General features: G+C 33.3%; 1 protein-coding gene across 9 annotated transcripts in view; it reads left to right on the top strand.

The window, feature by feature from the left end:
• Nucleotides 1–26,440, top strand: part of LOC127083216 (uncharacterized) — a 64,989-nt gene that overhangs the window by 15,221 nt on the left and 23,328 nt on the right. For 2 of the 9 annotated variants that reach the window (XR_007788345.1, XM_051023487.1), the window contains exon 4: nucleotides 890–1,117. The exons of 1 other annotated variant lie outside the window; for it this stretch is intronic. The gene's annotated coding sequence lies outside the window, so the exon portion shown is untranslated. Of the gene's footprint in view, nucleotides 1–889; nucleotides 1,118–1,860; nucleotides 2,225–9,011; nucleotides 9,243–10,501; nucleotides 10,518–16,792; nucleotides 16,808–18,277; nucleotides 18,294–26,440 lie in introns of those variants that run through there. 6 more of the 9 variants (XR_007788340.1, XM_051023485.1, XM_051023490.1 and 3 more) reach the window with 6 other exon arrangements.

The following is a 26,440-nucleotide window of genomic DNA, read 5'->3' on the forward strand; positions in this document are numbered from 1 at the left end:
TTTGTCATTTTTTCCCCGCTTATTGGTTTATTTTAATCATCGATAAAGCTAATACTTATATAGTTTTAAACAAAATTTAATTTAACTTAAAGTAGATAATAAATTGAATCACAATTCATCAATAAATAATAAATAGTATGTGGTCTTTATAAAAATAAAATAAAAACTGCGTGTGGATGGTGATTGATTTAGGAACTAGTGGGTTCTTTCGTGACCAATAGTGATTGGAGACTAACAGCATGAAAAGATTTTTAACCAAAAGAAATGTTAGTCGTTCTATAAATAATACACTTACGTCACACTATCTCCCTCCACATTCCTTTCTGATTTAAATTTCACTAACCAAGTGAACCAAAGTTCTCTTATTCTCTGAGTTTGTGACTCTCGTCTTCAACTACCAAACACCATGGTGAGTCCCCGAAGTTTCTAAATCTTCTATTCTTTTTTCTTCAACATCTTCCTCCTCTCCTCTCGGTTATGGTTTCTTACTTTTCCATTTCATTCTTCCAAGCTTTTGCTCAGGATCTCAAGGAAGCTGAAATCACCGAACAGGATTCACTTCTTCGGGTGATTATTTACTGATTATATTTGTTTCACATTTCATTTACTGCATATTTTAATCTGATTTCAACATCTGCATTTTTTGCTTAAGTTTCGATTTTCAATTTCTTCAGTTAACTTAGTTTTCAAAAGTGTATAAATGTCATAATTATTTTGTTAACCTGATTCTATTTCAGCAGTTATTAGTTCTCTTACATTTCATTTATTGCACATTTTGATATGACTGGTATGAAATCTTACATATTTGTTGTTGATGTGTGGTGATTTTTTTTTTATTGAATTGAGTTTTTTTTTCTTCCGTTAATTCTATTATGTTCAACTTCTGTAGGTGGATTTTCTATTTCTTCAGTTAACTTGGTTTTCAAAAACGGTATAATTGTCATAATTATTTTCAAGATTAAGTTTTCACTTGCTGATATAAGCAATCATCTAACATATTTCAACAGTAAAAAGGTTTAATGTATCTTTGAAAGGAATTTCAGCGCATTGTTGTTTCAAGTAATGACGATAATATGTAATTTATGTTTTATTCACCATGTCTGATCATTCTCGTGAATATGTGGAGTTATATCATCATTATTTTTATATTTTATTCTAGTTTATGAGATGTAAGTATTAGTTTTGTTATTAACTCTCATTATAAATGACAAACTTAATTTAGATTATTTTAGTTTATTTAATCAATTACTTAATTAGTTAATTATCTTTAGACTTTGATTTTGATCATCTATTATTATTATTTAGTATAATTTTATTTTTATTAAATTTACATAGATGATTTAAATATAATTTTATTTTGATTTTTTTAAAATGTAGGAAGATGTTACTTGGTGTGATAAATGGAGAAAGAATAATAGTTTATATCCTATTGAAAATCAGGGCACATGCAATAAGTTTTTTTTTTATTTATTATGATTTTATTTTTATTTTTAAATTTTAAAATAAAATTTCATATAATAAATATAATTTTTTTTCAGATTGTTGTTATGTGTTCGCCCTTTGCGGAGTTATTGAAGTATTGTATTTTATTGAAAAAAAAGAACGTATATAATTATCGTTTCAAGATATATACAATCACTTGATCCGTAATGAATCCAAAGATAAAGATGGATGTTTTTTACGCAGTACTTTTGATTTTATTTCTGAAAAAAGATGTGTGTTAAGTAAAACATGTCCTTATGAAGGAATATTTAAACCGATAGGTTATCCGCGTACGGTAATCTTTCGATATTCACTTTACCTTTAATTATAATAATTTATTGCATTTTAATTATTTCCTTTTTACAACAATTATTTTAGGTGTTTTTACGTGTTAGAAACATTCGACGCAATAAACCTACAAGAAACAGTAGTGCCAAATAAGAAATCAAAAGTCCCTGAAAAGCTTGAAAAGAGAGTAGAGGCAGATATTAGGATATCACCTGTTGCAGCACAAATGATATGGATTGAGAAGGATATGAAATTTTTTAAAGAAGTAAGTGCTCTAAATTTTTTTTGTTAATTATTTTCTATTATCACTTTTGTATAGCAACATGTGGATTAATTTTATTTTATCATAATGCTAGAATGATATATATTCTGGTCCAGAAAAAGCAGATGCTTTTGTAGATGCGGAGAATCATAGATTTATTATGTTATATCCCATATTTCCTTAAATGCTCAATTAGTTGTCAGTTGAGATCAATTGAGTTCCTATGTAAATTATCTATTATCATTTGTAACAATTGGAGCTCCTATTTGCTCTAAATGTTGTCAATTGAGACCAATAGAATAACCAGTGAACTCTGAAGAGATTAATTTTTAATAAAGAGACAGACCAATATTAATAAGTACAAGAGAGGATATTTTCGGTAACATTAATAATTGGTCAATTGGTACTAGAAGGTGAAATATCAATTGAGATATTTTATGTTACTACCTAATATTATAATATATATATATATATATATATATTATATATATATATATATATATATATATATATATATATATATATATATATATATATATGTTATATATTTGTGTGGTGTAGAAAGAAAAGAAGAAGTGGATAAGAAGAGAGGTGGTAGGTAAGAGAGAGGTAGAGATATCAGAAAGAAAGGAAAAGAAAGATAAGGAAAGAAGGAAGAAGAGAAGAAGAGGAAGGAAGAAGATGGGAAATCATGTTCATCACCACCACCATCATGTCATCTTCATCATCACCAACTTCATCTTCTTCTACTACTAGGTGAGTTCTAGTTAGAAACTCTAGGTTTCTAGAAAAGTTAGGGTTGTAGAATCATAAAAAATCATGAGTAATCCATGCTATGTGATGAATATTTCTCTTGTTGTTGTTGTTTTCATGAACATGTGCTTGATATGCTCTTCATGATTGTTGTGATTACATGAGTTGTTATGGTTGTGTTTATGATGTTGAAATCCCTATTATACATGTACATATGAACTTGTTGTGTTCATACTCCTCATCCATGCTATGTGTTGATATCATGTTGTTGTTGTTGTTGAAATTGTGATTCTTGGGTGTTTAATGTTGATGTGTTTTGTTGTTGAAGTTATGGAGGTTAATCACATGAATTCATAACAATATGAGTTATTCATGAAATATTCCATGAATCATGAGTTAACCATATTTTCTATGATTATGGTGTTGTTGTAATTGAACATGGTTGTTGAGGTTGTTAAGAGCATGTGTTTATGAGGTTGAGGAATCCTTGAGTATTGGTTGTTGTTGAAGAATCATGTTATGTGAAAATAGTAGGTAAAAAAATGGTAGATGTAAAGGAAAATAAAAGAGGAGTTATTTAAGGAAAGAAGTTACTGAGAGTTAATTATTTGATAAATTAAAATATGTCACCAATGGGGTTCAAACCCGGGACCTCCTTGGATTTGTACAAGCCTTACCACTAGGCCAAAGATGTTGTTGTTGAATACTTATGCAATGAATAAATATTAATCTAAATCTTGATTAAGATAGATTAATGAATTAATTGAGTGGTATAACTCCGTTTTGGACACGGACGGATGCGCTAGAAGGATAACGTAAAGGGCTATTATTATTGTTCCATGTTATAAAATATTATGTGATTTATAAATGCCATGAATTATATCATGATGAAAATTAAATACTGTTGTTATGTGGAAGGTGAAGTAACATGATTAAAAACCTTACAAAGAAGAGTGAGGAAACCTCGGAGAATAACGTGATTAATAACTTAGAAATATGATCTAGGTTATGGAACATGTGTGATATATGTATGAGAATACGGTATTCATTCGTACGCCGCTTATGTGAGGTCGTGGATGAATTGTTGCCATGATTGAGAATGAGGCGCATTGTATGCAACATGCCATGTTATTATTTGTGTATTGTGGTGAATGAAGTCACCCGTGATTGATGAATTTTGTTATGGTTCGTGGAACCGATGATTGTGGAACCGATCATGTATTCAGAATGTGTGTTTTTCTGTGGTGGTACACATCTCTTGTGGTATGCTTAGAGGAGTAAGCATTGGGATATGGGACCAATGATTCGAGCCTCAATTGGGTTTGAGCCCCAACTATGGTGGACATGGGGGAAAGGTGGACACCAAAGTGGGATAAGGCCCACACGCTGAAAGAGACTCAAAGCGGGTAAAGTCCCATACGAGTGATGGTTCTTAAAAGTGGGTTTGAGTCCCATAGGGGAACCGAATATCCATCGCGAAAGTCGAATCATACGAGCATGCATGAACCGGGCCTGGCTTAGACGTAAGTCCGTTCGGGAATTGATGCGTCGTGATCTGAATAATGATCGTGGTTGAGTTATGAGAACTCAGATGCATGTTGCCATACAATTGCGAGATAACTTCCCCATCACTCAAGTCTTCGTTCCCTTGTTGACTTGAGTTGGATAAGAGTTAAACATTGATTAGAAAAACCTGTAGAGCCGAGTGGACCCATAGGATGGGAGAACTCACTGAGATTATTATCTCATCCCATCATTGTTGTTATTTTTCAGGTAATTCTTTACAGGTTGAATCTATGAGAAGTTGTTATGGATGTTTCGAGGGATGCTGTTTATCATGATCTTCCGCTGTGGAGTTGTGTGCAATGAAGATATTGCACATAGATCTTAGATTTTTATTGTTTAGACATTATTGTATAACATGTTCCATTCATGTTTTTAGCTTGGACATGTATATTTATTGATGCCATTAGGCACTTATGTTGGATCAGTATCAATTATTAACACTTGTATGATATTATTCTAGATATATATTATACGGGTTGTTACAGTTGGTATCAGAGCAGGTCGATTCTCGACCTAGCCTTGAAACATCATAAGTAAATCTATTCCTGCCTCATATGTGTGTTTAGCCAACATGATTCTTAATATCACTGTATGTAGTATTGGGCCTGATCAACCTAATGCGATGTGCATGGTAGGTAGGATCATGGCTGAGCGACCACGAGGACTCCGAAGTGTGGGTTGAACTTGTGCTATGAGAGTAGGCTCAAGCCAAGAGTTATAAAGTAAGGAGAACTGGATAGCAGGTTGAAGTTTTAGAGGAGTTGTGATTTGAGTATTATGGAATTGAAGAGTAATGTACCGTTCAAGCGATTCTGCAGTGTTAACGGGGTTGAGGAGTTGAGGATATCTATTGGATGAATTGTCAGAGCTTTGAGAAAGGTGTGAATTGCTAAGGGGAGTAAGATACACTCACTGATATGGAATAAGTATTCCGAGTATTTCTGTATGGTAAAAGAGAAAGGATGGTTATGTTACGCATATGTCATAAGGTCTGGAAGTGATGTAGTGTATCAATGTTTCAGTTTATAAGGCCACTAAAATATTTTGGAAGAATGAGAGTGCTTAATGGAATATATATTTGGAATGGTACCTTGCAAGTGGTTAAGGACGTTCAGTTTTGTTGGGAGCCTAAGGTAGTGGTGAAGTCTAAGGAGAGACTCGAGGACATGGTTGTCTGTTCCAAGTGAAACATGTATGGACTAATGGAGGTTAGAAGATAAACCAAGTAGGTTCAGTCTTAGAAGGGAGATCGGATTTGGGATAACTCGTCAGCGGTTCAGTATTAGTAAGAGACCATTATGGAATGTAAAGTTACCTAAGGATCAATTATAAGAGTTTGTGTTGGAGAGAGATAACGCACATTATATAGTAATGGAAGCTCCAGTGAGTTTTGGTTGTATGAGATCTGGTTGAGGAGAAGAGCAAATAAGTTGGATTTAAGGAATTCTAGTAGAATGGTTTTGTAATTGGAACTGAGAGAATTACCATAGGAAGACAAGTGAACACAGAGTGTGGAAGCAGTGTGAATGTTACAATATAACTGTTGTAATGGGGTACATTTTAGATAGAGGCACAATGAGACCATTAAGACTCATTAAGACGAAGTTATGGGCTTGTAGTTGATGATTGTTTGCATCGAGGATTCCTAGAGCATGTAGTGGAATGGAGGAAGTTGAACCTTGGTATTAAGAGAAGTGTGTGATAGCAGCATTATGGTCACAAGTAAGTGTAATAAATTCCTTGTCTTGAGATGGATGCAAAGTAACATACATTTTGTTGAGTCGTGAGCCTTGTATTCTAAGAAGTTGAGTTGATGATAGACAACGAAAGACAAGCCAAGTTGGAGCACGTGGACTAAGTGTAGGATGTGGAATATGTTATGTTACAAGAGCTTATTGGGAGACAATGAGGATTGTCTGTAGCAAGTCATCTGGGAAAGTAACCCCAGTATGATGAAGGGTGTAGTAGGTATTGGTTTAGAAAGAAAAAAAAATCCCAGTCATAAGTGCGTGGCAATGATAAGGTTCATCTTAAGTGCATTTTATTTGGATTGTAAGAGTAGTAGTGGCTTATTGGAAGTTTGGTTGTTATTTATCTTCTGGAGAAGTGTTTGGTTGGTTGGTCGCGGAGTATAAACATTCACACCATGTTGGAGCCAAGGATGTCTTAAATGTCATAAGTGTACCGTTGTGGATGTACAAATTGAGGATGGAGTTACAAGTCACCCCAAGTCAGATTGGTAGTTTTGAAATTGGGATTTCTGAAGGTGTACTGCGTAGTTGGTCATCTGTAGAGATATCATGGAAGTCAGACGTGTGGGAAAACCAACCTGGTGAACCGTGTTCAGTTTAAGTAAGTCTGGGAAGTACCGCTATTATGATTATGAATAACTATAAGGATCAAAGCTGGAAGAGACCCACTAAGTGGCGATCTGGAAGAGATTAGATAGGTATATGGTACATATTGATAAGGTGTGAAGTGGTTGGTCATGGTATGAAATTGATTAATTCATTTGGATTCATAGCCTTAGATGTAGACTCCCTGAGAGTGGTAATGGATGTGTACGATGATACTCTTCCCTATTGGAAGGATTCATGAGTTATACTTCCCAGGAGGAACGAGAATCAGTTATTCCTAAAGTTAAACAGGTAACTCGGACTGTATATTAGTAAGAGCATGAGATAAGATTATGGAAGATGGGACAGAACGATTGAGATGAATGATTTTGGGATACGAAGTGAAATGTTATCTCTAGATGTGTATGAAATATTGTGTGTGACTCTATAAGGTGTATGGACACTCATAGTTACGCTCTAGATTGCTTAAGTTCCTTAGAAGTGGTGTCTCATTGATTATTTAAAGTTCCTTAATGGTGTTATGTTGTTTTGGTCGAGATTATGTGTCGGGAGAAATCTTGAATGAATCAAAACCCTATAAGAGGATTTGATATGGAATATAGTAACCAGAACCAGATATTGTCAAACTAATTTGGTTTAGCTGTATCGAACACGTGATGAAATTGGATGTTCTACGTTTTTATGGTTGTAGTAATGTAACTCCTGGATAACTATCTTCTGAAGAGTGTTAGTCTTATTCTAAACTTTTGTGAGTCGTCAAGGAAGTACCTGATCCTCATGCAATGAAAACCATTGGGAACAACTTTACTTGTCCTAATCTGTAGATCATTGTCTTTATAATCTCCATCGCCTCAACTAGAGCTCTCTCTTGTTGCTCTCTCACTGAATCTATGTATCACCTTGTCGTTTTATCCTCTTGTCTTCAATACAAACAAAATAAAAAACACAATTAAAAAAATCGAATATTTTGAAATATCCAATCACACTCCCACACGTACCGACAATTCAAAAACTACAGTATGATCAGATGTGTTTTTAAAGGAAATTTTGGAATGTTCCATAAAAATGTATGTGTATACCAATTTTTTAAAATAATTGGTAAAAACACATATGGTCATACCACATTTTTAAAATTGTCTATAAAAATGCAAAAGAAATTTAACTTTTACCGAATATTTCTAAATTGTTCGTATAACAAAATTTTTTTACTACTTTGCAATTTTAAAAAATTAGTAAAAAAGTATGTTTTTTCCTAAATGTCTAGTAATATATAAATAAAAAAATCGGTATAAATACAAAGAATTGAATGAAAAAGAATTCTTATTTGTAAATATTATATAGTTCTCGGAAGGTAGACTTAGTTGTTTTGGACAAAAATCCAAAAAGTAAAATTTAGACCATGACTAATTGTTTTGTTGGTTTTGGAAGTATTACGATCATGTTAAATCTTATGTTTAGGTGGCAGGTAAAATTTTCATAAACGAGGTGAGCTATATTGTGATAGTATGGACACGGTGGATTATTTGCTACCATTTGTGAGCTACATTTGTGATTTGTAAAAAAATTCAGGAAATTTTTTATTAAATTTACCACTAAAATATAATTCAACAAAAAATTTTAAAAATATTTTCATAAAATATACTCTCTTTTTGTTACAAATTATAAGTTATTTTGTAAAAAAAAGTTGTTCTAAATTATAAATTAATTTACAATTATTAATAATATTTATTAATTTGTGTGGAATACCTAAAATTTTTTATAATTTAAAACGGAGCATAAGAAAACTTCTTCTAAAAAATTTCAAAATTTTATAGAAGTTTTTCAATAAAATATAACATATTGAAAAGTTTCTTTTGAAATATATCAAAATAAAGTGTAAATCAGAAAGTCTTTTACATATTAATTTTTTTTGAGCGAGTGAATTTATATTAGAAATAATTAGTTGAAAGTGAGACTGAAAAATGAAAATGTAAAAAAAAAAAAGCTAATATTATTTTGAATTATGTAAGTGTCCTAAGATAGTTTTGTAAGGATAGGAGTTAAATTTTCACGAAGCTGTCATGCATGCTTTGACGTGTCCCAACAAAACGGGAGCATGAGACGCACCACCGATAGATCGCAAGTTTGTGCATGGCGTAGGGTAGGAATGTTGAGCGCGTGGCAGGGTTATTTGTAAAACCTTTGTACGATTCGTTGGAAACGCACACACCAAAATAAGAGGACTTGCTTTATTGTAGGTTAAATGTTCAAAATGGTACATTGTGCCACTCAAAATTAACCTGTTCTCTGCTACGATTAAGTAGCTGAATAATTTGCAGGCAAAGGATTTTTAGAGGGGACAGTGTACTGCCACGTTTTCAGCTTCAAGGAGTCCTCAAAACTTACAATAAAACTTTCACACATATGAGTATTGCTTTTCATTTCTTACAGAGTTTTGTCATTTTCTAAGGAGTGGTCTTTCAATATCAATGGAAAAGGCCACATCTGACAGTGAAGGTGAGAGAGTATACGTGGACAAAAAGCATTATCTTCGATACTACCGTACATAATGAGTTTTTCATGAAACCATACAATTATATATATATTGTTGGTTTTTATTTTCTTTTAAAATAAATAATATCAACTTTGTAAGCATATGTAATGGTATAAATGTTCTTTTTATTATACTTTTTATTTGAGGCAATGATATAAAACAGTAAACATTTACAATATTTTTTAAAGTGAGAAAATATATTTACCAGTAAATAGTGGACATCTATTTGGAATAGATAATCTTGACTTTGGAGCACATTACATTATTTAATATGGATCTTTATTTTCATATAAAGAAAGAAAAAAAAATATATATCAATATCTAAAAACTATCGGTTAAATGTTATATCAGTTCATTCCTTCTGTGCTTTTGTCATTTTTTCCCCGCTTATTGGTTTATTTTAATCATCGATAAAGCTAATACTTATATAGTTTTAAACAAAATTTAATTTAATTTAAAGTAGATAATAAATTGAATCACAATTCATCAATAAATAATAAATAGTATGTGGTCTTTATAAAAATAAAATAAAAACTGCATGTGGATGGTGATTGATTTAGGAACTAGTGGGTTCTTTCGTGACCATTAGTGATTGAAGACTAACGGCATGAAAAGTGTTTTAACCAAAAGAAATGTTAGTCGTTCTATAAATTATACACTTACGTCACACTATCTCCCTCCACATTCCTTTCTGATTTAAATTTCACTAACCAAGTGAACCAGAGTTCTCTTCTTCTCTGAGTTTGTGACTCTCGTCTTCAACTACCAAACACCATGGTGATTCCCCGAAGTTTCTAAATCTTCTATTCTTTTTTCTTCAACATCTTCCTCCTCTCCTCTCGGTTATGGTTTCTTACTTTTCCATTTCATTCTTCCAAGCTTTTGCTCAGGATGTCAAGGAAGCTGAAATCACCGAACAAGATTCACTTCTTCGGGTGATTAATTACCGATTATATTTGTTTCACATTTCATTTACTGCATATTTTAATCTGATTTCAACATCTGCATTTTTTGCTTAGGTTTCGATTTTCAATTTCTTCGGTTAACTTAGTTTTCAAAAGTGTATAAATGTCAAAATTATTTTGTTAACCTGATTCTATTTCAGCAATTATTAGTTCTCTTACATTTCATTTATTGCACATTTTGATATGACTGGTATGAAATCTTACGTATCTGTTGTTGTTGATGTGTGGTGAATTTTTTTTATTGAATTGAGTTTTTTTTTTCTTCCGTTAATTCTATTATGTTCAACTTTTGTAGGTGGATTTTCTATTTCTTCAGTTAACTTGGTTTTCAAAAACGGTATAATTGTCATAATTATTTTCAAGATTAAGTTTTCACTTGCTGATATAAGCAATCATCTAACATATTTCAGCAGTAAAAAGGTTTAATGCATCTTTGAAAGGAATTTCAGCGCATTGTTGTTTCAAGTAATGACGATAATGATGTAATTTATGTTTTATTCACCATGTCTGATCATTCTCGTGAATATGTGGAGTTATATCATTATTTTTTTTATATTTTATTTTAGTTTATGAGATGTAAGTATTAGTTTTGTTATTAACTCTCATTATAAATGACAAATTTAATTTAGATTATTTTAGTTTATTTAATCAATTACGTAATTAGTTAATTATCTTAAGATTCTGATTTTGATCATCTATTATTATTATTTAGTATAATTTTATTTTTATTAAATTTAAAAGATGATTTAAATATAATTTTATTTTGATTTTTTTAAAATGTAGGAAGATGTTACTTGGTGTGATAAATGGAGAAAGAATAATAGTTTAAATCCTATTGAAAATCAGGGCACAGGCAGTAAGTTTTTTTATCATTTATTATGATTTTATTTTTATTTTTAAAGTTTAAAATAAAATTTCATATAATAAATATAATTTTTTTTCAGATTGTTGTTATGTGTTCGCCCTTTGCGGAGTTATTGAAGTATTGTATTTTATTGAAAAAAAAGAACGTATACAATTATCTGTTCAAGATATATACAATCACTTGATCCGTAATGAATCCAAAGATAAAGATGGATGTTCTTTACGCAGTACTTTTGATTTTATTTCTGAAAAAAGATGTGTGTTAAGTAAAACATGTCCTTATGAAGGAATATTTAAACCGATAGGTTATCCGCGTACGGTAATCTTTTGATATTCATTTCACCTTTAATTATTATAATTTATTACATTTTAATTATTTCCTTTTTACCAACAATTATTTTAGGTGTTTTTACATGTTGAACATTCGACGCAATAAACCTACTAGAAACAGTAGTGCCAAATAAGAAATCAAAAGTCTTTGAAAAGCTTGAAAAGAGAGTAGAGGCAGATATTAGGATAGCACCTGTTGCAGCACATATGATATGGATTGAGAAGGATATGAAAATTTTTAAAGGAGTAAGTGCTCTAAATTTTTTTTGTTAATTATTTTCTATTATCACTTTTGTATAGCAACATGTGGATTAATTTTATTTTATCATAATGCTAGAATGATATATATTCTGGTCCAGAAAAAGCAGATGCTTTTGTATATGTGTAGAATGATGTATTTATTATGTAATATCTCATATTTCCTTAAATGCTCAATTAGTTGTCAGTTGAGATCAATTGAGTTCCTATGTAAATTATCTATTATCATTTGTAACAATTGGAGCTCCTATGTGCTCTAAATGTTGTCAATTGGGACCAATAGAGTAACTAGTGAACTCTGAAGAGATTAATTATTAATAAAGAGACAGACCAATATAATAAGTACCATAGGGGAACCGGATATCCATCTCGAAAGTCGAACCATACGAGCATGCATGAATCGGGCCTGGCTTAGACGTAAGTCCCTTCGGGAATTGATGCGTCGTGATCTGAATAATGATCGTGGTTGAGTTATGAGAACTCAGATGCATGTTGCCATACAATTGCGAGATAACTTCCCCATCACTCAAGTCTTCGTTCCCTTGTTGACTTGAGTTGGATAGGAGTTAAACATTGATTAGAAAAACCTGTAGAGCCGAGTGGACCCATAGGATAGGAGAACTCACTGAGATTATTATCTTATCCCATCATTGTTGTTATTTTTCAGGTAATTCTTTACAGGTTGAATCTATGAGAAGTTGTTATGGATGTTTCGAGGGATATTGTTTATCATGATCTTCCGCTGTGGAGTTGTGTGCAATGAAGATATTGCACATAGATCTTAGATTTTTATTGTTTAGGCATTATTGTATAACATGTTCCATTCATGTTTTTAGCTTGGACATGTATATTTATTGATGCCATTAGGCACTTAGTGGATCAGTACCAATTATTAACACTTGTATGATATTATTCTAGATATATATTATACGGGTTGTTACAGTTGGTATCAGAGCAGGTCGATTCTCGACCTAGCCTTGAAACATCATAAGTAAATCTATTCCTGCCTCATATGTGTGTTTAGCCAACATGATTCTTAATATCACTGTATGTAGTATTGGGCTTGATCAACCTAATGCTATGTGCATGGTAGGTAGGATCATGGCTGAGCGACCACGAGGACTCCGAAGTGTGGGTTGAACTTGTGCTTTGAGAGTAGGCTCAAGCCAAGAGTTATAAAGTAAGGAGAACTGGATAGCAGGTTGAAGTTTTCAGAGGAGTTGTGATTTGAGTATTATGGAATTGAAGAGTAATGTACCGTTCAAGCGATTCTGTAGTGTTAACGGGGTTGAGAAGTTAAGGATATCTATTGGATGAATTGTCAGAGCTTTGAGAAAGGTGTGAATTGCTAAGGGGAGTAAGATACACTCACTGATATTGGAATAAGTATTCTGAGTATTTCCGTATGGTAAAGGAGAAAGGATGGTTATGTTACGCATATGTCATAAGGTCTGGAAGTGATGTAGTGTATCAGTGTTTCAGTTTATAAGGCCACTAAAATATTTTGGAAGAATGAGAGTACTTAATGGAATATATATTTGGAATGGTACCTTGCAAGTGTAAGGACTTGAGGGATAAGGACGTTCAGTTTTGTTGGGAGCCTAAGGTAGTGGTGAAGTCTAAGGAGAGACTCGAGGACATGGTTGTCTGTTCCAAGTGAAACATGTATGGACCAATGGAGGTTAGAAGATAAACCAAGTAGGTTCAGTCTTAGAAGGGAGATCAGATTTGGGATAGCTCGTCAGCGGTTCAGTGTTAGTAAGAGACCATTATGGAATGTAAAGTTACCTAAGGATCAATTATAAGAGTTTGTGTTGGAGAGAGATAACGCACATTATATAGTAATGGAAGCTCCAGTGAGTTTTGGTTGTATGAGATCTGGTTGAGGAGAAGAGCAAATAAGTTGGATTTAAGGAATTCTAGTAGAATGGTTTTGTAATTGGAACTGAGAGAATTACCATAGGAAGACAAGTGAACACAGAGTGTGGAAGCAGTGTGAATGTTACAATATAACTGTTGTAATGGGGTACATTTTAGATAGAGGCACAATGAGACCATTAAGACTCATTAAGACGAAGTTATGGGCTTGTAGTTGATGATTGTTTGCATCGAGGATTCCTAGAGCATGTAGTGGAATGGAGGAAGTTGAACCTTGGTATTAAGAGAAGTGTGTGATAGCAGCATTATGGTCACAAGTAAGTGTAATAAATTCCTTGTCTTGAGATGGATGCAAAGTAACATACATTTTGTTGAGTCGTGAGCCTTGTATTCTAAGAAGTTGAGTTGATGATAGACAACGAAAGACAAGCCAAGTTGGAGCACGTGGACTAAGTGTAGGATGTGGAATATGTTATGTTACAAGAGCTTATTGGGAGACAATGAGGATTGTCTGTAGCAAGTCATCTGGGAAAGTAACCCCAGTATGATGAAGGGTGTAGTAGGTATTGGTTTAGAAAGAAAAAAAAATCCCAGTCATAAGTGCGTGGCAATGATAAGGTTCATCTTAAGTGCATTTTATTTGGATTGTAAGAGTAGTAGTGGCTTATTGGAAGTTTGGTTGTTATTTATCTTCTGGAGAAGTGTTTGGTTGGTTGGTCGCGGAGTATAAACATTCACACCATGTTGGAGCCAAGGATGTCTTAAATGTCATAAGTGTACCGTTGTGGATGTACAAATTGAGGATGGAGTTACAAGTCACCCCAAGTCAGATTGGTAGTTTTGAAATTGGGATTTCTGAAGGTGTACTGCGTAGTTGGTCATCTGTAGAGATATCATGGAAGTCAGACGTGTGGGAAAACCAACCTGGTGAACCGTGTTCAGTTTAAGTAAGTCTGGGAAGTACCGCTATTATGATTATGAATAACTATAAGGATCAAAGCTGGAAGAGACCCACTAAGTGGCGATCTGGAAGAGATTAGATAGGTATATGGTACATATTGATAAGGTGTGAAGTGGTTGGTCATGGTATGAAATTGATTAATTCATTTGGATTCATAGCCTTAGATGTAGACTCCCTGAGAGTGGTAATGGATGTGTACGATGATACTCTTCCCTATTGGAAGGATTCATGAGTTATACTTCCCAGGAGGAACGAGAATCAGTTATTCCTAAAGTTAAACAGGTAACTCGGACTGTATATTAGTAAGAGCATGAGATAAGATTATGGAAGATGGGACAGAACGATTGAGATGAATGATTTTGGGATACGAAGTGAAATGTTATCTCTAGATGTGTATGAAATATTGTGTGTGACTCTATAAGGTGTATGGACACTCATAGTTACGCTCTAGATTGCTTAAGTTCCTTAGAAGTGGTGTCTCATTGATTATTTAAAGTTCCTTAATGGTGTTATGTTGTTTTGGTCGAGATTATGTGTCGGGAGAAATCTTGAATGAATCAAAACCCTATAAGAGGATTTGATATGGAATATAGTAACCAGAACCAGATATTGTCAAACTAATTTGGTTTAGCTGTATCGAACACGTGATGAAATTGGATGTTCTACGTTTTTATGGTTGTAGTAATGTAACTCCTGGATAACTATCTTCTGAAGAGTGTTAGTCTTATTCTAAACTTTTGTGAGTCGTCAAGGAAGTACCTGATCCTCATGCAATGAAAACCATTGGGAACAACTTTACTTGTCCTAATCTGTAGATCATTGTCTTTATAATCTCCATCGCCTCAACTAGAGCTCTCTCTTGTTGCTCTCTCACTGAATCTATGTATCACCTTGTCGTTTTATCCTCTTGTCTTCAATACAAACAAAATAAAAAACACAATTAAAAAAATCGAATATTTTGAAATATCCAATCACACTCCCACACGTACCGACAATTCAAAAACTACAGTATGATCAGATGTGTTTTTAAAGGAAATTTTGGAATGTTCCATAAAAATGTATGTGTATACCAATTTTTTAAAATAATTGGTAAAAACACATATGGTCATACCACATTTTTAAAATTGTCTATAAAAATGCAAAAGAAATTTAACTTTTACCGAATATTTCTAAATTGTTCGTATAACAAAAAATTTTTACTACTTTGCAATTTTAAAAAATTAGTAAAAAAGTATGTTTTTTCCTAAATGTCTAGTAATATATAAATAAAAAAATCGGTATAAATACAAAGAATTGAATGAAAAAGAATTCTTATTTGTAAATATTATATAGTTCTCGGAAGGTAGACTTAGTTGTTTTGGACAAAAATCCAAAAAGTAAAATTTAGACCATGACTAATTGTTTTGTTGGTTTTGGAAGTATTACGATCATGTTAAATCTTATGTTTAGGTGGCAGGTAAAATTTTCATAAACGAGGTGAGCTATATTGTGATAGTATGGACACGGTGGATTATTTGCTACCATTTGTGAGCTACATTTGTGATTTGTAAAAAAATTCAGGAAATTTTTTATTAAATTTACCACTAAAATATAATTCAACAAAAAATTTTAAAAATATTTTCATAAAATATACTCTCTTTTTGTTACAAATTATAAGTTATTTTGTAAAAAAAAGTTGTTCTAAATTATAAATTAATTTACAATTATTAATAATATTTATTAATTTGTGTGGAATACCTAAAATTTTTTATAATTTAAAACGGAGCATAAGAAAACTTCTTCTAAAAAATTTCAAAATTTTATAGAAGTTTTTCAATAAAATATAACATATTGAAAAGTTTCTTTTGAAATATATCAAAATAAAGTGTAAATCAGAAAGTCTTTTACATATTAATTTTTTTTTGAGCGAGTGAATTTATATTAGAAATAATTAGTTGAAAGTGAGACTGAAAAATGAAAATGTAAAAAAAAAAAAGCTAATATTATTTTGAATTATGTAAGTGTCCTAAGATAGTTTTGTAAGGATAGGAGTTAAATTTTCACGAAGCTGTCATGCATGCTTTGACGTGTCCCAACAAAACGGGAGCATGAGACGCACCACCGATAGATCGCAAGTTTGTGCATGGCGTAGGGTAGGAATGTTGAGCGCGTGGCAGGGTTATTTGAAAAACCTTTGTACGATTCGTTGGAAACGCACACACCAAAATAAGAGGACTTGCTTTATTGTAGGTTAAATGTTCAAAATGGTACATTGTGCCACTCAAAATTAACCTGTTCTCTGCTACGATTAAGTAGCTGAATAATTTGCAGGCAAAGGATTTTTAGAGGGGACAGTGTACTGCCACGTTTTCAGCTTCAAGGACTCCTCAAAACTTACAATAAAACTTTCACACATATGAGTATTGCTTTTCATTTCTTACAGAGTTTTGTCATTTTCTAAGGAGTGGTCTTTCAATATCAATGGAAAAGGCCACATCTGACAGTGAAGGTGAGAGAGTATACGTGGACAAAAAGCATTATCTTCGATACTACCGTACATAATGAGTTTTTCATGAAACCATACAATATATATATTGTTGGTTTTTATTTTCTTTTAAATAAATAATATCAACTTTGTAAGCATATGTAATGGTATAAATGTTCTTTTTATTATACTTTTTATTTGAGGCAATGATATAAAACAGTAAACATTTACAATATTTTTTAAGTGAGAAAATATATTTACCAGTAAATAGTGGACATCTATTTGGAATAGATAATCTTGACTTTGGAGCACATTACATTATTTAATATGGATCTTTATTTTCATATAAAGAAAGAAAAAAAAAATATATCAATATCTAAAAACTATCGGTTAAATGTTATATCAGTTCATTCCTTCTGTGCTTTTGTCATTTTTTCCCCGCTTATTGGTTTATTTTAATCATCGATAAAGCTAATACTTATATAGTTTTAAACAAAATTTAATTTAATTTAAAGTAGATAATAAATTGAATCACAATTCATCAATAAATAATAAATAGTATGTGGTCTTTATAAAAATAAAATAAAAACTGCATGTGGATGGTGATTGATTTAGGAACTAGTGGGTTCTTTCGTGACCATTAGTGATTGAAGACTAACGGCATGAAAAGTGTTTTAACCAAAAGAAATGTTAGTCGTTCTATAAATTATACACTTACGTCACACTATCTCCCTCCACATTCCTTTCTGATTTAAATTTCACTAACCAAGTGAACCAGAGTTCTCTTCTTCTCTGAGTTTGTGACTCTCGTCTTCAACTACCAAACACCATGGTGATTCCCCGAAGTTTCTAAATCTTCTATTCTTTTTTCTTCAACATCTTCCTCCTCTCCTCTCGGTTATGGTTTCTTACTTTTCCATTTCATTCTTCCAAGCTTTTGCTCAGGATGTCAAGGAAGCTGAAATCACCGAACAAGATTCACTTCTTCGGGTGATTAATTACCGATTATATTTGTTTCACATTTCATTTACTGCATATTTTAATCTGATTTCAACATCTGCATTTTTTGCTTAGGTTTCGATTTTCAATTTCTTCGGTTAACTTAGTTTTCAAAAGTGTATAAATGTCAAAATTATTTTGTTAACCTGATTCTATTTCAGCAGTTATTAGTTCTCTTACATTTCATTTATTGCACATTTTGATATGACTGGTATGAAATCTTACGTATCTGTTGTTGTTGATGTGTGGTGAATTTTTTTTATTGAATTGAGTTTTTTTTTTTCTTCCGTTAATTCTATTATGTTCAACTTCTGTAGGTGGATTTTCTATTTCTTCAGTTAACTTGGTTTTCAAAAACGGTATAATTGTCATAATTATTTTCAAGATTAAGTTTTCACTTGCTGATATAAGCAATCATCTAACATATTTCAGCAGTAAAAAGGTTTAATGCATCTTTGAAAGGAATTTCAGCGCATTGTTGTTTCAAGTAATGACGATAATATGTAATTTATGTTTTATTCACCATGTCTGATCATTCTCGTGAATATGTGGAGTTATATCATTATTTTTTTTATATTTTATTTTAGTTTATGAGATGTAAGTATTAGTTTTGTTATTAACTCTCATTATAAATGACAAATTTAATTTAGATTATTTTAGTTTATTTAATCAATTACGTAATTAGTTAATTATCTTAAGATTCTGATTTTGATCATCTATTATTATTATTTAGTATAATTTATTTTTATTAAATTTACATAGATGATTTAAATATAATTTTATTTTGATTTTTTTAAAATGTAGGAAGATGTTACTTGGTGTGATAAATGGAGAAAGAATAATAGTTTAAATCCTATTGAAAATCAGGGCACAGGCAGTAAGTTTTTTTATTATTTATTATGATTTTATTTTTATTTTTAAAGTTTAAAATAAAATTTCATATAATAAATATAATTTTTTTTCAGATTGTTGTTATGTGTTCGCCCTTTGCGGAGTTATTGAAGTATTGTATTTTATTGAAAAAAAAGAACGTATACAATTATCTGTTCAAGATATATACAATCACTTGATCCGTAATGAATCCAAAGATAAAGATGGATGTTCTTTACGCAGTACTTTTGATTTTATTTCTGAAAAAAGATGTGTGTTAAGTAAAACATGTCCTTATGAAGGAATATTTAAACCGATAGGTTATCCGCGTACGGTAATCTTTTGATATTCATTTCACCTTTAATTATTATAATTTATTGCATTTTAATTATTTCCTTTTTACCAACAATTATTTTAGGTGTTTTTACATGTTGAAACATTCGACGCAATAAACCTACTAGAAACAGTAGTGCCAAATAAGAAATCAAAAGTCTTTGAAAAGCTTGAAAAGAGAGTAGAGGCAGATATTAGGATAACACCTGTTGCAGCACATATGATATGGATTGAGAAGGATATGGAAATTTTTAAAGGAGTAAGTGCTCTAAATTTTTTTTGTTAATTATTTTCTATTATCACTTTTGTATAGCAACATGTGGATTAATTTTATTTTATCATAATGCTAGAATGATATATATTCTGGTCCAGAAAAAGCAGATGCTTTTGTAGATGCGTAGAATGATGTATTTATTATGTAATATCTCATATTTCCTTAAATGCTCAATTAGTTGTCAGTTGAGATCAATTGAGTTCCTATGTAAATTATCTATTATCATTTGTAACAATTGGATCTCCTATGTGCTCTAAATGTTGTCAATTGGGACCAATAGAGTAACCAGTGAACTCTGAAGAGATTAATTATTAATAAAGAGACAGACCAATATTAATAAGTACAAGTTAGGATATTTTCGGTAACATTAATAATTGATCAATTGATACTGGAAGATGAAATATCAATTGAGATATTTTACGTTACTACCTAATATTATAATATATATATTATATATTATATATATATATATATATATATATATATATATATATATATATATATATATAATATAATATATATATATATATATATTATATATAATATATATATATATATATATATATATTGTGTGGTGTAGAAAGAAAAGAAGAAGTGGATAAGAAGAGAGGTGGTAGGTAAGAGAGAGAGGTAGAGATATCAGAAAGAAAGGAAAAGAAAGATAAGGAAAGAAGGAAGAGAAGGAGGAAGAAGAGAAGAAGAGGAAGGAAGAAGATGGGAAATCATGTTCATCACCACCACCATCATGTCATCTTCATCATCACCAACTTCATCTTTTTCTACTACTAGGTGAGTTCTAGTTAGAAACTCTAGGTTTATAGAAAAGTTAGGGTTGTAGAATCATAAACAAATCATGAGTAATCCATGCTATGTGATGAATATTTCTCTTGTTGTTGTTGTTTTCATGAACATGTGCTTGATATGCTCTTCATGATTGTTGTGATTACATAAGTTGTTATGGTTGTGTTTATGATGATGAAATCCCTATTATACATGTACATATGAACTTGTTATGTTCATACTCCTCATCCATGCTATGTGTTGATATCATGTTGTTGTTGTTGTTGAAATTGTGATTCTTGGGTGTTTAATGCTGATGTGTTTTGTTGTTGAAGTTATGGAGGTTAATCACATGAATTCATAACAATATGAGTTATTCATGAAATATTCCATGAATCATGAGTTAACCATGTTTTCTATGATTATGGTGTTGTTGTAATTGAACATGATTGTTGAGTTTGTTAAGAACATGTGTTTATGAGGTTGAGGAATCCTTGAGTATTGGTTGCTGTTGAAGAATCATGTTATGTGAAAATAGTAGGTAAAAAAATGGTAGATGGAAAGGAAAATAAAAGAGGAGTTATTGAAGGAAATAAGTTACTGAGAATTAATTTTGACAGACCAATCGATTGGCCTTGGGAATCAATCGATTGATTCCCTGGGAATCAATCGATTGATTCCTTTCGATTGATTCCTTTCGATTGGCCTTGGGTATCAATCGATTGATCCTTCCAATCGATCGATTGATTCATTTGATCAATCTATTGACATGAATTAAGTATTTGAAAAATTAAAATATGTCACCAATGGGGTTCAAACCCGGGAGCTCCTTGGATTTGTACAAGCCTTACCACTAGGCCAAAGATGTTGTTGTTGAATACTTATGCAATGAATAAATATTAATCTAAATCTTGATTAAGATAGATTAATGAATTAATTGAGTGGTATAACTCCGTTTTGGACACAGACGGATGCGCTAGAAGGATAACGTAAAGGGCTATTATTATTGTTCCATGTTATAAAATATTATGTGATTTATAAATGCCATGAATTATATCATGATGAAAATTAAATATTGTTGTTATGTGGAAGGTGAAGTAACACGATTAAAAACCTTACAAAGATGAGTGAGGAAACCTCGGAGAATAACGTGATTAATAACTTAGAAATATGATCTAGGTTATGGAACATGTGTGATATATGTATGAGAATACGGTATTCATTCGTACGCCGCTTATGTGAGGTCGTGGATGAACTGTTGCCATGATTGAGAATGAGGCGCATTGTGTGGAACATGCCATGTTATTATTTGTGTATTGTGGTGAATGAAGTCACCCGTGATTGATGAATTTTGTTATGGTTCGTGGAACCGATGATTGTGGAACCGATCATGTATTCAGAATGTGTGTTTTTCTATGGTGGTACACATCTCTTGTGGTATGCTTCGAGGAGTAAGCATTGGGATATGGGACCAATGATTCGAGCCTCAATTGGGTTTGAGCCCCAACCATGGTGGACATGGGGGAAAGGTGGACACCAAATTGGGATAAGGCCCATACGGTGAAAGAGACTCAAAGTGGGTAAAGTCCCATATGAGTGATGGTTCTTAAAAGTGGGTTTGAGTCCCATAGGGGAACCAGATATCCATCGTGAAAGTCGAACCATACGAGCATGCATGAACCGGGCCTGGCTTAGACGTAAGTCCCTTCGGGAATTGATGCGTCGTGATCTGAATAATGATCGTGGTTGAGTTATGAGAACTCAGATGCATGTTGCCATACAATTGCGAGATAACTTCCCCATCACTCAAGTCTTCGTTCCCTTGTTGACTTGAGTTGGATAGGAGTTGAACATTGATTAGAAAAACCTGTAGAGCCGAGTGGACCCATAGGATAGGAGAACTCACTGAGATTATTATCTTATCCCATCATTATTGTTATTTTTCAGGTAATTCTTTACAGGTTGAATCTATGAGAAGTTGTTATGGATGTTTCGAGGGATATTGTTTATCATGATCTTCCGCTGTGGAGTTGTGTGCAATGAAGATATTGCACATAGATCTTAGATTTTTATTGTTTAGGCATTATTGTATAACATGTTCCATTCATGTTTTTAGCTTGGACATGTATATTTATTGATGCCATTAGGCACTTATATTGGATCAGTACCAATTATTAACACTTGTATGATATTATTCTAGATATATATTATACGGGTTGTTACAGTTGGTATCAGAGCAGGTCGATTCTCGACCTAGCCTTGAAACATCATAAGTAAATCTATTCCTGCCTCATATGTGTGTTTAGCCAACATGATTCTTAATATCACTGTATGTAGTATTGGGCCTGATCAACCTAATGCTATGTGCATGGTAGGTAGGATCATGGCTGAGCGACCACGAGGACTCCGAAGTGTGGGTTGAACTTGTGCTTTGAGAGTAGGCTCAAGCCAAGAGTTATAAAGTAAGGAGAACTGGATAGCAGGTTGAAGTTTCAGAGGAGTTGTGATTTGAGTATTATGGAATTGAAGAGTAATGTACCGTTCAAGCGATTCTGTAGTGTTAACGGGGTTGAGAAGTTAAGGATATCTATTGGATGAATTGTCAGAGCTTTGAGAAAGGTGTGAATTGCTAAGGGGAGTAAGATACACTCACTGATATGGAATAAGTATTCTGAGTATTTCCGTATGGTAAAGGAGAAAGGATGGTTATGTTACGCATATGTCATAAGGTCTGGAAGTGATGTAGTGTATCAGTGTTTCAGTTTATAAGGCCACTAAAATATTTTGGAAGAATGAGAGTACTTAATGGAATATATATTTGGAATGGTACCTTGCAAGTGGTTAAGGACTTGAGGGATAAGGACATTCAGTTTTGTTGGGAGCCTAAGGTAGTGGTGAAGTCTAAGGAGAGACTCGAGGACATGGTTGTCTGTTCCAAGTGAAACATGTATGGACCAATGGAGGTTAGAAGATAAACCAAGTAGGTTCAGTCTTAGAAGGGAGATCGGATTTGGGATAGCTCGTCAGCGGTTCAGTGTTAGTAAGAGACCATTATGGAATGTAAAGTTACCTAAGGATCAATTATAAGAGTTTGTGTTGGAGAGAGATAACGCACATTATATAGTAATGGAAGCTCCAGTGAGTTTTGGTTGTATGAGATCTGGTTGAGGAGAAGAGCAAATAAGTTGGATTTAAGGAATTCTAGTAGAATGGTTTTGTAATTGGAACTGAGAGAATTACCATAGGAAGACAAGTGAACACAGAGTGTGGAAGCAGTGTGAATGTTACAATATAACTGTTGTAATGGGGTACATTTTAGATAGAGGCACAATGAGACCATTAAGATTCATTAAGACGAGGTTATGGGCTTGTAGTTGATGATTGTTTGCATCGAGGATTCCTAGAGCATGTAGTGGAATGGAGGAAGTTGAACCTTGGTATTAAGAGAAGTGTGTGATAGCAGCATTATGGTCACAAGTAAGTGTAATGGATTCATTGTCTTGAGATGGATGTAAAGTAACATACATTTTGTTGAGTCGTGAGTCTTGTATTTTAAAAAGTTGAGTTGATGATAGACAACGAAAGACAAGCCAAGCTAGAGCATGTGGACTAAGTGTAGGATGTGGAATATGTTATGTTACAAGAGCTTATTGGGAGACAATGAGGATTGTCTGTAGCAAGTCATCTGGGCAAGTAACCCTAGTATGATGAAGGGTGTAGTAGGTATTGGTTTAGAAAGAAAAAAAAATCCCAGTCATAAGTGCGTGGCAATGATAAGGTTCATCTTAAGTGCATTTTATTTGGATTGTAAGAGTTGTAGTGGCTTATTGGAAGTTTGGTTGTTATTTATCTTCTTGAGAAGTGTTTGGTTGGTTGGTCGCGAAGTATAAACATTCACACCATGTTGGAGCCAAGGATGTCTTAAATGTCATAAGTGTACCGTTGTGGATGTACAAATTGAGGATGGAGTTACAAGTCACCCCAAGTCAGGTTGGTAGTTTTGAAATTGGGATTTCTGAAGGTGTACTGCGTAGTTGGTCATCTGTAGAGATATCATGGAAGTCAGACGTGTGGGAAAACCAACCTGGTGAACCGTGTTCAGTTTAAGTAAGTCTGGGAAGTACCGCTATTATGATTATGAATAACTATAAGGATCAAAGCTGGAAGAGACCCACTAAGTGGCGATCTGGAAGAGATTAGATAGGTATATGGTACATATTGATAAGGTGTGAAGTGGTTGGTCATGGTATGAAATTGATTAATTCATTTGGATTCATAGCCTTAGATGTAGACTCCCTGAGAGTGGTAATGGATGTGTACGATGATACTCTACCCTATTGGAAGGATTCATGAGTTATACTTCCCAGGAGGAACGAGAATCAGTTATTTCTAAAGTTAAACAGGTAACTCGGACTGTATATTAGTAAGAGCATGTGATAAGATTATGGAAGATGGGACGGAACGATTGAGATGAATGATTTTTTGGGATACGAAGTGAAATGTTATCTCTATATGTGTATGAAATATTGTGTGTGACTCTATAAGGTGTATGGACACTCATAGTTACGCTCTAGATTGCTTAAGTTCCTTAGAAGTGGTGTCTCATTGATGATTTAAAGTTCCTTAATGGTGTTATGTTGTTTTGGTCGAGATTATGTGTCGGGAGAAATCTTGAATGAATCAAAACCCTATAAGAGGATTTGATATGGAATATAGTAACCAGAACTAGATATTGTCAAACTAATTTGGTTTAGCTGTATCGAACACGTAATGAAATTGGATGTTCTACGTTTTTATGGTTGTTATTAGAGTATAACTAAGAGAGAGAGGTTAAGTCTAGTTTACCTTGTAATGACTGACATGTGTCCAGTCTCAGCAACAGGTAACCTGCTGTAGCAGGTCACACAGTTGCTACTATAAATGCAACTGTGTGCTACTGTTTGTAAACAACTCATAACAGAATTCTGTTATAACAGATAATGAAAAGTTCTTCACTACTATGAATTCTAATATGGTATCAGTTAGTTAGGATCGATCCATGGCATCGCCGTCTTCTCCGGGATCGCCGTCTTCCGCTCACGTTACGCCACCGTCCTCGCCACTCATGGCGGCGACTGATGATTCGCGTCGGCTTCAGTTCTCTCTCAAAATCGCGCATAAACTAGATGATAATTGGACTGTTTTCACCGCCTAGCCCTCCTACCAGCAGTGGTAACAGCCCTGCCACACAACATTGTGCATCTTCCTTAGAGTCACTTTTCTCTACTGTTTCTCTGCCTAAACCTGTTCCTCTGACAGCAGTGCCCTTTTCCCCTGCTGTAGACATCTCACCTGCCTCTACTACCTCTCCAAGGCAGTCCGTCAGCTCTCCTGAGTCCACTCCTGCACCTGCAGTGTCTCCTTTGCCTCTCACACCACCCTCACTCCCCACAAATGCTGTACCTATTAACTCCAAACCTGTTAACCAACACCATATGCAAACCAGGGCTAAATCAGGGTTTATTCAACCTAGACAGCATTTCACTTTGTTACTCACTCACACTGAGCCCAAATCTGTCAAACAAGCTCTCACTGATGATAATTGGAAAGCTGCTATGCAGTCTGAATTTGATGCATTGTGTAAAAATAACACTTGGTCTCTGGTCCCTCTTCCTCCCAACAGGCAGTCTATTGGTTGCAAATGGGTTTTTCGCATCAAGGAAAATCCCGATGGCTCAATCAGCAGGTATAAGGCACGCCTGGTAGCCAAAGGCTTTCACCAGAAACAGGGTTTTGATTTCAATGAGACCTTCTCCCCTGTGGTAAAACCAGTAACCATCAGACTCATCCTCACCATGGCTCTCACACATAAGTGGTCAATCCAGCAGCTTGATGTTAATAATGCCTTCCTCAATGGGCTGCTCCATGAAGAGGTGTATATGGATCAACCCCCAGGCTTTATTACCTCTGATTCTTCTCTGGTGTGCCGGCTACACAAAGCTCTTTATGGCTTAAAACAGGCCCCTAGACAATGGTTTGAAAGACTACAGGCAGCCCTGCTCAAGTTGCAATTTAAACCCAGCAAATGTGATCCCTCCTTGTTCATCTTTGCCTCCCATGGCAGCACTGTTTACTTGTTAGTATATGTTGATGATATAATCATCACTAGCAACAATACTACTCTGCTCACCTCCATTATCAACAAACTCAACTCTGATTTTTCCCTCAAACATCTTGGTAATTT

This window comes from Lathyrus oleraceus, chromosome 5 (genome assembly GCF_024323335.1).
Source record: "Lathyrus oleraceus cultivar Zhongwan6 chromosome 5, CAAS_Psat_ZW6_1.0, whole genome shotgun sequence".
Taxonomy (NCBI): Eukaryota; Viridiplantae; Streptophyta; class Magnoliopsida; order Fabales; family Fabaceae; genus Lathyrus; species Lathyrus oleraceus.